Source organism: Vigna angularis, chromosome 10 (genome assembly GCF_016808095.1).
Source record: "Vigna angularis cultivar LongXiaoDou No.4 chromosome 10, ASM1680809v1, whole genome shotgun sequence".
Lineage (NCBI taxonomy): Eukaryota > Viridiplantae > Streptophyta > Magnoliopsida > Fabales > Fabaceae > Vigna > Vigna angularis.
This window is the reverse complement of record NC_068979.1, coordinates 8,861,156-8,869,227: the sequence shown is the minus strand read 5'-3', so window position 1 is coordinate 8,869,227 and position 8,072 is coordinate 8,861,156. Positions and strand designations below refer to the sequence as shown.

General features: G+C 30.7%; 2 non-coding genes across 2 annotated transcripts; one reads left to right on the top strand and one right to left on the bottom strand.

Annotated features, from left to right (window-relative positions):
* Nucleotides 1–665: 665 nt before the first annotated feature.
* On the top strand, nt 666–738 carry TRNAF-GAA (transfer RNA phenylalanine (anticodon GAA)). The gene has a single exon. It is a non-coding gene; the product is annotated as a tRNA-Phe (tRNA).
* Nucleotides 739–6,506: 5,768 nt separating this feature from the next.
* Nucleotides 6,507–6,579, bottom strand: TRNAF-GAA (transfer RNA phenylalanine (anticodon GAA)). The gene has a single exon. It is a non-coding gene; the product is annotated as a tRNA-Phe (tRNA).
* Between the last annotated feature and the right edge of the window lie 1,493 nt (nt 6,580–8,072).

The following is an 8,072-nucleotide window of genomic DNA, read 5'->3' as shown; positions in this document are numbered from 1 at the left end:
ATTTTTTCGGTTAAAATATGATTTCGAATATAGGCAGAGTTCTTGATTCATGGCCTATACACTAATTCTAACTCATTTTTAAAAAAATTCTTTTTAAGCAATCCTCAAAACTTCCTCTTAAGTGAGTGAGAACTAATGTTAAGTGAGTTTAACCTATTATAAAATTTTAATTAACTTTTAAAAACAATATCAATTAGAAAAAAAATTCATCTCCCTATATTCCCATGATTATAAAAAAAATTGTTTTATCTTTTTCAGATTATATAATTTTTAAATAATAAATGATTTTCAAATTATATAATTTCAAAATTATTTATTTAAAAAAAATAATTTTGAATTGCATAAAGTAAAAAACGATTTACTATTCTAAATATATGGCTCTAAAAATATATTTAACTTAAATATAAAATTATATATATATATTATACTATGCGTGAGTGAATTTTATTTTAATTCTATTATTATAAAGATACTCTTATCTATAATCATAAATATCATTTTCAATTTATGAACACAAAATATACTAAAGAAAACTTAATTATGGTGAAAGCACTTCTGAGATAAAATTGACCAAGGGAGAGCATGTGTAAACTTAGTCAATAAAATATACCTATAAATATAATACTATTTGTATTTTTACTTATGTAATGTTACGAAGTAAATGTGCGGGGATAGCTCAGTTGGGAGAGCGTCAGACTGAAGATCTGAAGGTCACGTGTTCGATCCACGTTCACCGCATTTTTTAATTTTATTTTTCCTTTATTTAGGCTTGGGCCTATGAATGATTCATTACGTTGGCAGAACACGAGATTTTAAAGTACTCCCTCTAACTAACAAGTTTTAAATTTTCATTACTTTGTAGTTTTATCGTTTAATAATTGTAAAAGTGGTACAGTTTCTTGTGTAAAGTTATTTATTAATTAGTTATAGATGAAGTAATACGTAGAAAAATATGAAGTAACGGCGGAGCCTTTTTAAATTTTTATCAAGTTTAGGTTTTCAATAATTCATTATTTCTTTTCAATGAGCATGAACACTAATAAGTTGAACTAATGCTTCAAATCAATTTGAAGATGGACAAGAGAAACACAATAAATAAAAGTTAAAATCACACATTAATGTATATACTAATTGTAATAAGGTAAAAAAATTCTAATAGATACTTAAATAAGACAAACGAAACTCAATGAGATATGAAATAAAATATATCCTCCAAACTAGTTTCTTTGCACATATTTGTAAATGATATACTAATTGTTTTTTTCTTCTTCATTTTCTTTGATGAGTTCTCATTACTTTTGTTTTTCTCACAATATGTACTCATAACTATTGTCTTTTTTTAACTCAATAAAAATATATCTCTTTTTCTTAATTAAATATGTGAATCTAATAAATTAGTAACTCATCTAACAAATTTCTCATTTACCAATTAATTGAGTCATATTAAATTTAATGAGCATTTTCTTTGGAGATATAAGTTTTCTTGGAAGTAAAATCTTTATTATCATATTCGATTCATTTTCGTTAATGTTGATTTTTCTAATGATAATTATTCCATCTCTAATACATCTCGCATGCAATAATATTTTTACTTCAATATGCTTTGATCTTGAATACAAGGTTGAGTTCTTGTTGAGATGGATTGCTAATGAAAAATACAAAAAATCTTGAAATTACCGACAGATTTTTATCGACAAACATATTTTTGTTAGTAAATTAAACTCATCGGCCGATTTCAATTTTTTCTTACCGATGGACTTTAGTGACGGAATCATTATCGACAAATTTTATCAACAAATTATTTCGTTAGTAATGCATATTATATTTATTGACGGATTTTTCCATCGATAAATGAGACATGCATTACCCATGTGAGAATTTTCTGACATATTTTTCCATCGATAAATTCGTCGGTAACATGGGATAGAATTTTCTCGCCATTTTTTTATTTACCGACGTAATTACCGATAAAAAAATTTCGTCAATAATTACTGACGACACTATCGACAATTTGATCGTTAGTAATTTACTGGCGGAACAAAAAATATGTCGATAAATCTATCGATATTTAAGTACATCCTAAAAGCTCAATTGAGATCCCTCTAAGGATAATCAACTTAAGCTTGGGCTAGGAGAATGGAAGAAGAAGAAAGACTTCAAGGACTTGTACTCCATTAGAAGATGTATTTTCAAACTTGTTGTTACTTTCTCTTAAGCCTTGTAAATGTGTAATATAGGTCATTATGTCTTGTATTTGACCAAGAACTTTGTTTAGGTTTGTTTAGAATACTTGATGCCCTTAAGAGTAGCTTAGAGCATCATTAGTGTCTTAATAAAGTAGTTAACGCCTAAATGAGATTTATTTTGAGTTTGGAAGGGGTTAGTTATAAGGAGCCTCTTCATTTAATGCTTTGACCAAGTTAGTTAAAGCATCCTCATTTAATGCTTTGACTACAAGACTTCCCTTTTAATAATATAGAATGTTTGACTAAGTTAGTTATAAGCATACACATTTAATGTTTTGGCTCCTCCATGAAATGCTTTAGGCTCCTTTTTGTACTTTAGCCTTCTCTTCATCTATACAAGGAGAGACACCCTATGTATAATTCTTAGAACTTGATTGAATGTAAAGATACCTTACCAAATTTACAAATCTTCTCTTCTTGAATTCTCACTTAAGATAGGTATTCTATTAGGGTGTGTTTACTTTGGAGAAATGATTTGGAGGAGAGTGAGTGAATGAATTTGAGGATAAATTAATGATTATTTATTTAAGTGGATTTGGAGGTGAGTGAGAGTGTATCTGAAAGTAAAGTTTGTAAGAATTAATATACGACTTGACCGATGTGACACATAAAAAAATTGTTTAATTAATAAAAAGTAAAGATTATCAAAATACTTAGTTATTAAAGTAATATAAAATAATAATTATTAATATTATATTTAATTGTAAAAATGTTTATAAAGAGAAAAAAAATAAAAATTAATTTTTATAGATTATATCTATATTTTAATTTGAAGTTTACTATTTAAGAAAATGTTTTCTATTTGCTAATCAATAAAGTGAAATAATATTAATTATTTTTGTAATCATTTTTTTTATAACCTGAGTTATTATAATTTTTAAAAAATAATAATCAGTTTATTAAAAAGTTAAAGTTAAAATTAATTTTAATATATGTAAAAAATTAATTATATGTTTTAAAGTTATCTTAAATAATTAAATCAAAAGAAATATGGTTGTTGATATAAAAATTGTTATAGAATAAGAAACTGTTAAATTTAACTAAATGACATTAAATTATGTAATATGAAAATTAAAAAAAATAACGAAGGAAAGATATACTTTAACTATTTATGATGTAAAAATAAAACAATTTTGATGTGTAGGGAGAAGTAATTGTGCTTTGTTATTTGGGATTGAATGTTTGGCTTGTTAACAGGAGTAGAAGAGGGTTTTCATCATAATTACCCTCAAATCTCATTGCATTTTCGGAGATGAAAAAAACGTTTCATCTTGCAAATCAGCGCTAATTATTTGTTCCAAATCCCTTGATATAAACATAATTAATCTTTCAAATTCATCTCCTCTTAACTGTACTTTCTCTTTAAACAAACACAGTGATAGACTTCTTCATCCTTTCTCCTTCAAGGTTAGCTCAACTTCCTTAGAGGAACTACACTAAGAGTATTTAAGTATTCCATGTCTCATAGAGTTTCCTTTATTGTTTATTTAAGTATTCATTAGAATTTTCTTACATTGTTATCCATTAAAAAGAGAAATTTTCTATTGATCTTTGGAAGCCACAAGAGAACTTGTGATATACTCATAATTATTAGATTTAATCATACATATGGTTACTTTGTGGTGACTTTTCTCAAATAGGTCCTCGTTTATTTTTATCTTAATTAGGTTTAATTTTCACAAATTGAACTAATTATGTCTTTAAAAAATGATCTTTTAAAAAAAAATTTAAATATTTTTTAATCACTTTTACTTTATTTTTATTTTTTTAAAAATAAAAAATTGTCATGTGCCAAATTGACATGGTGTCACATGACAATCACAGTGTGAACCGAACCGAAACGAACTGAGCCGAACTAAACCGAGCCGAGACGAGCCAAACCTAGCCAAGTTGAATCGAGTTGAGTTGAACCAAACCGAGCCGAGTCAAACCAAGTCGAACCGCATCGAACCAAATCGAACAGAAGTGAACTAAGCCGAACAAAGCCCAATAGAGTTGACCTAAGTCGAGCCAAGCCAAGCGGAACTAAGCCGAGCCGATCCCATCCGAGCCGAGCCAAACCGAATAGAGCCAAATAGAATCAAGTCGAACAGAACCTAACCGAAACAAATTGAACCGAAGTGAACCAAACACAACCGAGCCAAGTCGAGCACAACCGAGCCGAGGCGAGCCAAGCCGAACAAAAGCCAACTGAATTGAATGAAATAGAACATAAGCGAACAAATCGAATCAAACCGAGTCGAACTGAACCAAACCAAACTGAGTTGTAATGAACCGAACCCAACCGAGCAGAGCCGAGACGAGCCAAACAGAACAAAGCTGAATCGAGTTGAGTCGAGTCGAACCGAATCAAACCAAATCGATCCAAACAAAACCGAACTAAGTTGAACGGAGCGAAACCGAACCGAACCAAATGGAGCCGAACCGAGCAAGCTGCGCCGAACCGAACCAAACCAAACTAAACCAGGCCGAGCTAAACTGAACTGAGTCGGGTAAAACCGAGCTGAGTCGGGTAAAACCTAGCCAACCTTAATCGAACCAAACCGAACCGAACCGGCCCAGGCCAAAACGAACTGAACCCAGACAAACTGAACACCGAACCGAGCCGAGTCGGGCCAAACCAAGCTGAGGCAAACTGAGCCGAACCGAACGTAGTCGAGACGAGCTGAGCCGGGTCGAGTCGAACCGAGTAGAGTCAAGCCGAATTGCGCCAAGCCGAGTCGTGTCATGCTGAGCCGAGCTGCACAGAACCGACCCAGGATGAACCGAGCCGAGCTGAGTCGAGCCAAGCTTAGCCGAGCCGAGCTTAGTCGAGCCGAGGTGAGTCGAGTTTAGCCGATCCTAACAAAACGAACCAAATTGAACCGAACTATGATGAACCAAACCGAACTGAGATGAACAACCCGAGTCGAGCCTATGTCGAATGAGCCAAGCCGAATTGACTTGAGCCGAACCAAACCAAAATGAGTCAAAACGAATTGACCCGAAGCAAACAAAATCAAACGAACCAAAGCAAACCAAATTGAATCGAAACGACTCGAGCCGAGCTGTACCAAACCAAGTTGATTGGAACCGATTTGCTAGAAACTATACTAACTCATATTAAAAGAAAAAACAAAATAATTTGGTAGAAATTGTAAACAAAAATTGTTAAAAGAACTATGCTAACTAAAACAAAGATATTCTAAATTAGACTATATTAGGCTTAAGAGGGAAATAAGTATGAACTAGGTATAATATGACGCTTCATAAAGACAGAGCACAAAAGGGTAATATTAGTTTAAATTTACTTCACATTTCATCGATCTAGTTTTTCTTTTTCTGATTGATTTAATGTTGTGTAAGATAATTTTAATCTTAAAATAGTGATAGAAGACAAGATACAAGAACTTTGATGGCAGCCACAACCCTAAAATCATGCTAAAAGACTTTAGACAAGTTCAAAGAGATGCAAGCTTAAGCATACAAAGAAACTAAAAAAGAGTATCAAAGAATTAAGAAAGTCCTTGTTTTAGATCCTAAGAAACCCACCATGTCTTGTCATCAAGTAGTGCCGTTGAGTTCAATCATGTACTATTGTATTTTGTCAACATTTGACAAACAACTCGGCAAGTCAGTAACAATACAGTTACAACTTTAACAAACACATTACGATGATCTTACATCATCTTCTTGAAGTATTTCTTGAAGCATGTTTTATTTCTTTATTAACTAGCTTATTGGTAGTTTTGTGACATAATGAAGAAACATTTCAATAAAACTGATAAGATGTGAATGACAAATTATAAGAAAAAAAATGCCTAAAGAATAATACTGTAAGTGGTGAACTTTCTTTCGTTTTGAATGTATACACTAAGGCCTTGTTCACTTGAATGAATTTGAGGAAGAGTGATTGAGGGAATTTGAAAGTAAATTTTTTTGTTGTTTATTTAAGTGGATTTGGAGGTAAGTGAGAATGAATTTGGAAGTAAAGTTTGTAAGAATTAATGTAGGATTTGATTGACGTGAAAAATTAAAAGAATTTACTTCTAAATCCACTCTCATTTATCTCTAAATTCATTTAAATAAACAATAAAAAAATTTACTTTCAAATCTTTTGAGAAATGAAAGATAAACGTATATTTTAAGAGAACAGAGAGGTGTTGAACCGCTAAATGTTCAAATGCTTTTGGGTAATAAAAGTGTGTTTTCTTAAGGAGAAATTGTCTGAATAAGTGGATAAGTAGGTAAATAATTTTTATAAAAATAAAAATTAGAAAATGCGGTGAACGTGGATCGAACACGTGACCTTCAGATCTTCAGTCTGACGCTCTCCCAACTGAGCTATCCCTGCACGTTGACTTTATCAACATTATTTTTAGTAAAAAACAAAATAATGTTATATTTATAGGTATAATTTATTAACTAAGTTTATACATGCTATCCCTTTCTCGATATTATCTCAGAAGTGCTTTCACCATAATCAAGTTTTCTTTAGTATTTTTTGTTTTCATAAATTGAAAAGAGTATTTATGATTATATAAGAATATCTTTATAGTAGTAATATGATTAAAATAAAATTTACTCACATATAATATATATGCGTTAAAACAATATTGTTGTAAGTGTTTGCAATTTAGATGCAGATTAAATCTCTTGCATTGAACTATTAAGAGTGTACTCGAGTTCGTTTGAGGAAGACACAAACTTCATATCCTTTATATATGTGTTGGGAGTGGTGACAAACTTATTCTAACTTTCTGTGTTCACTCATTACAAACAACATTAAGAAACAATGAGACTTCGTACTTACAACTTATATCAAATGGTGTTAACATTCAAATTTTTGTTTGACAACATATACAAATGTGAGCCTCATAAACAATAACACTATTAGTTGTTAATGACTTCTATTGGTGGAAGGGAGAAGCAAATGGACTATTATGCCTTGTTTTTGTTCTCTCTTCTCTCATTCTTGTTCTTTCATTTCTTTGTTTCGGCATTAACCGTGAAGACCCTTATAGATTTTTCACTTCAAAGCATACACCAATACGTTCTTTTCTTTTCCTATATCCATCTATAATTTTTTTCACCAATTACAACTTTCATTCTTCCCTTATTCATCTCTTGCAGGAAGCAAATGTATTATTTTCTTATTGGAAAATGATAATTTGACAACCTCCTCACACGAAATATCTTCCCTCACTTTCGTTTCGAAAGTTCTTTGCCTTTTCTCTTCTGCAGTGGTGTTCGAATTGATGTGCATATTAATTTACTCACTTTGATAGATAGAGATGTGACGGCGGGCACTTATAGCATTAAATGTCTTCCCTACGTATCAATAATAAAGAAAATATATCCTCAGCTCTTGAAAATCTATTTTATCATAAATGAGATTTTGAACTTGCAGACATGAAAATCTTCTAGAACCTTACGTGGTGTAAACTATAGATATCTAAAAAACCTCACTTTTATTTGTTTCATTATCCTTCTGAATTTTTCTCTACCCAAATAAAAGTTTATATGTATCCTCTTGAATCACCCTCCTAGTTTTTTTCCTTCTAAATTCACCCAATCTAAACAAAAAAGTGTAACTCTTTAAGGTACTTTCATCGAGTATTCCTTATACTATCATTACTATTATTTAACACATAAAAGAACACATCTTTCACATCTAACAAACACGGATGAGAAAACGGGTGATGTTAAAACAAGTTGACTATATGAAAATACTCATTCATTTTGAAAATTCATATATTAGTCAAATAAAAAATAAAGGATGAGAAAACGGGTGAAGATGTTAAAACAAGTTGACTTTATGAAAATACTCATTCATTTTGAAAATTC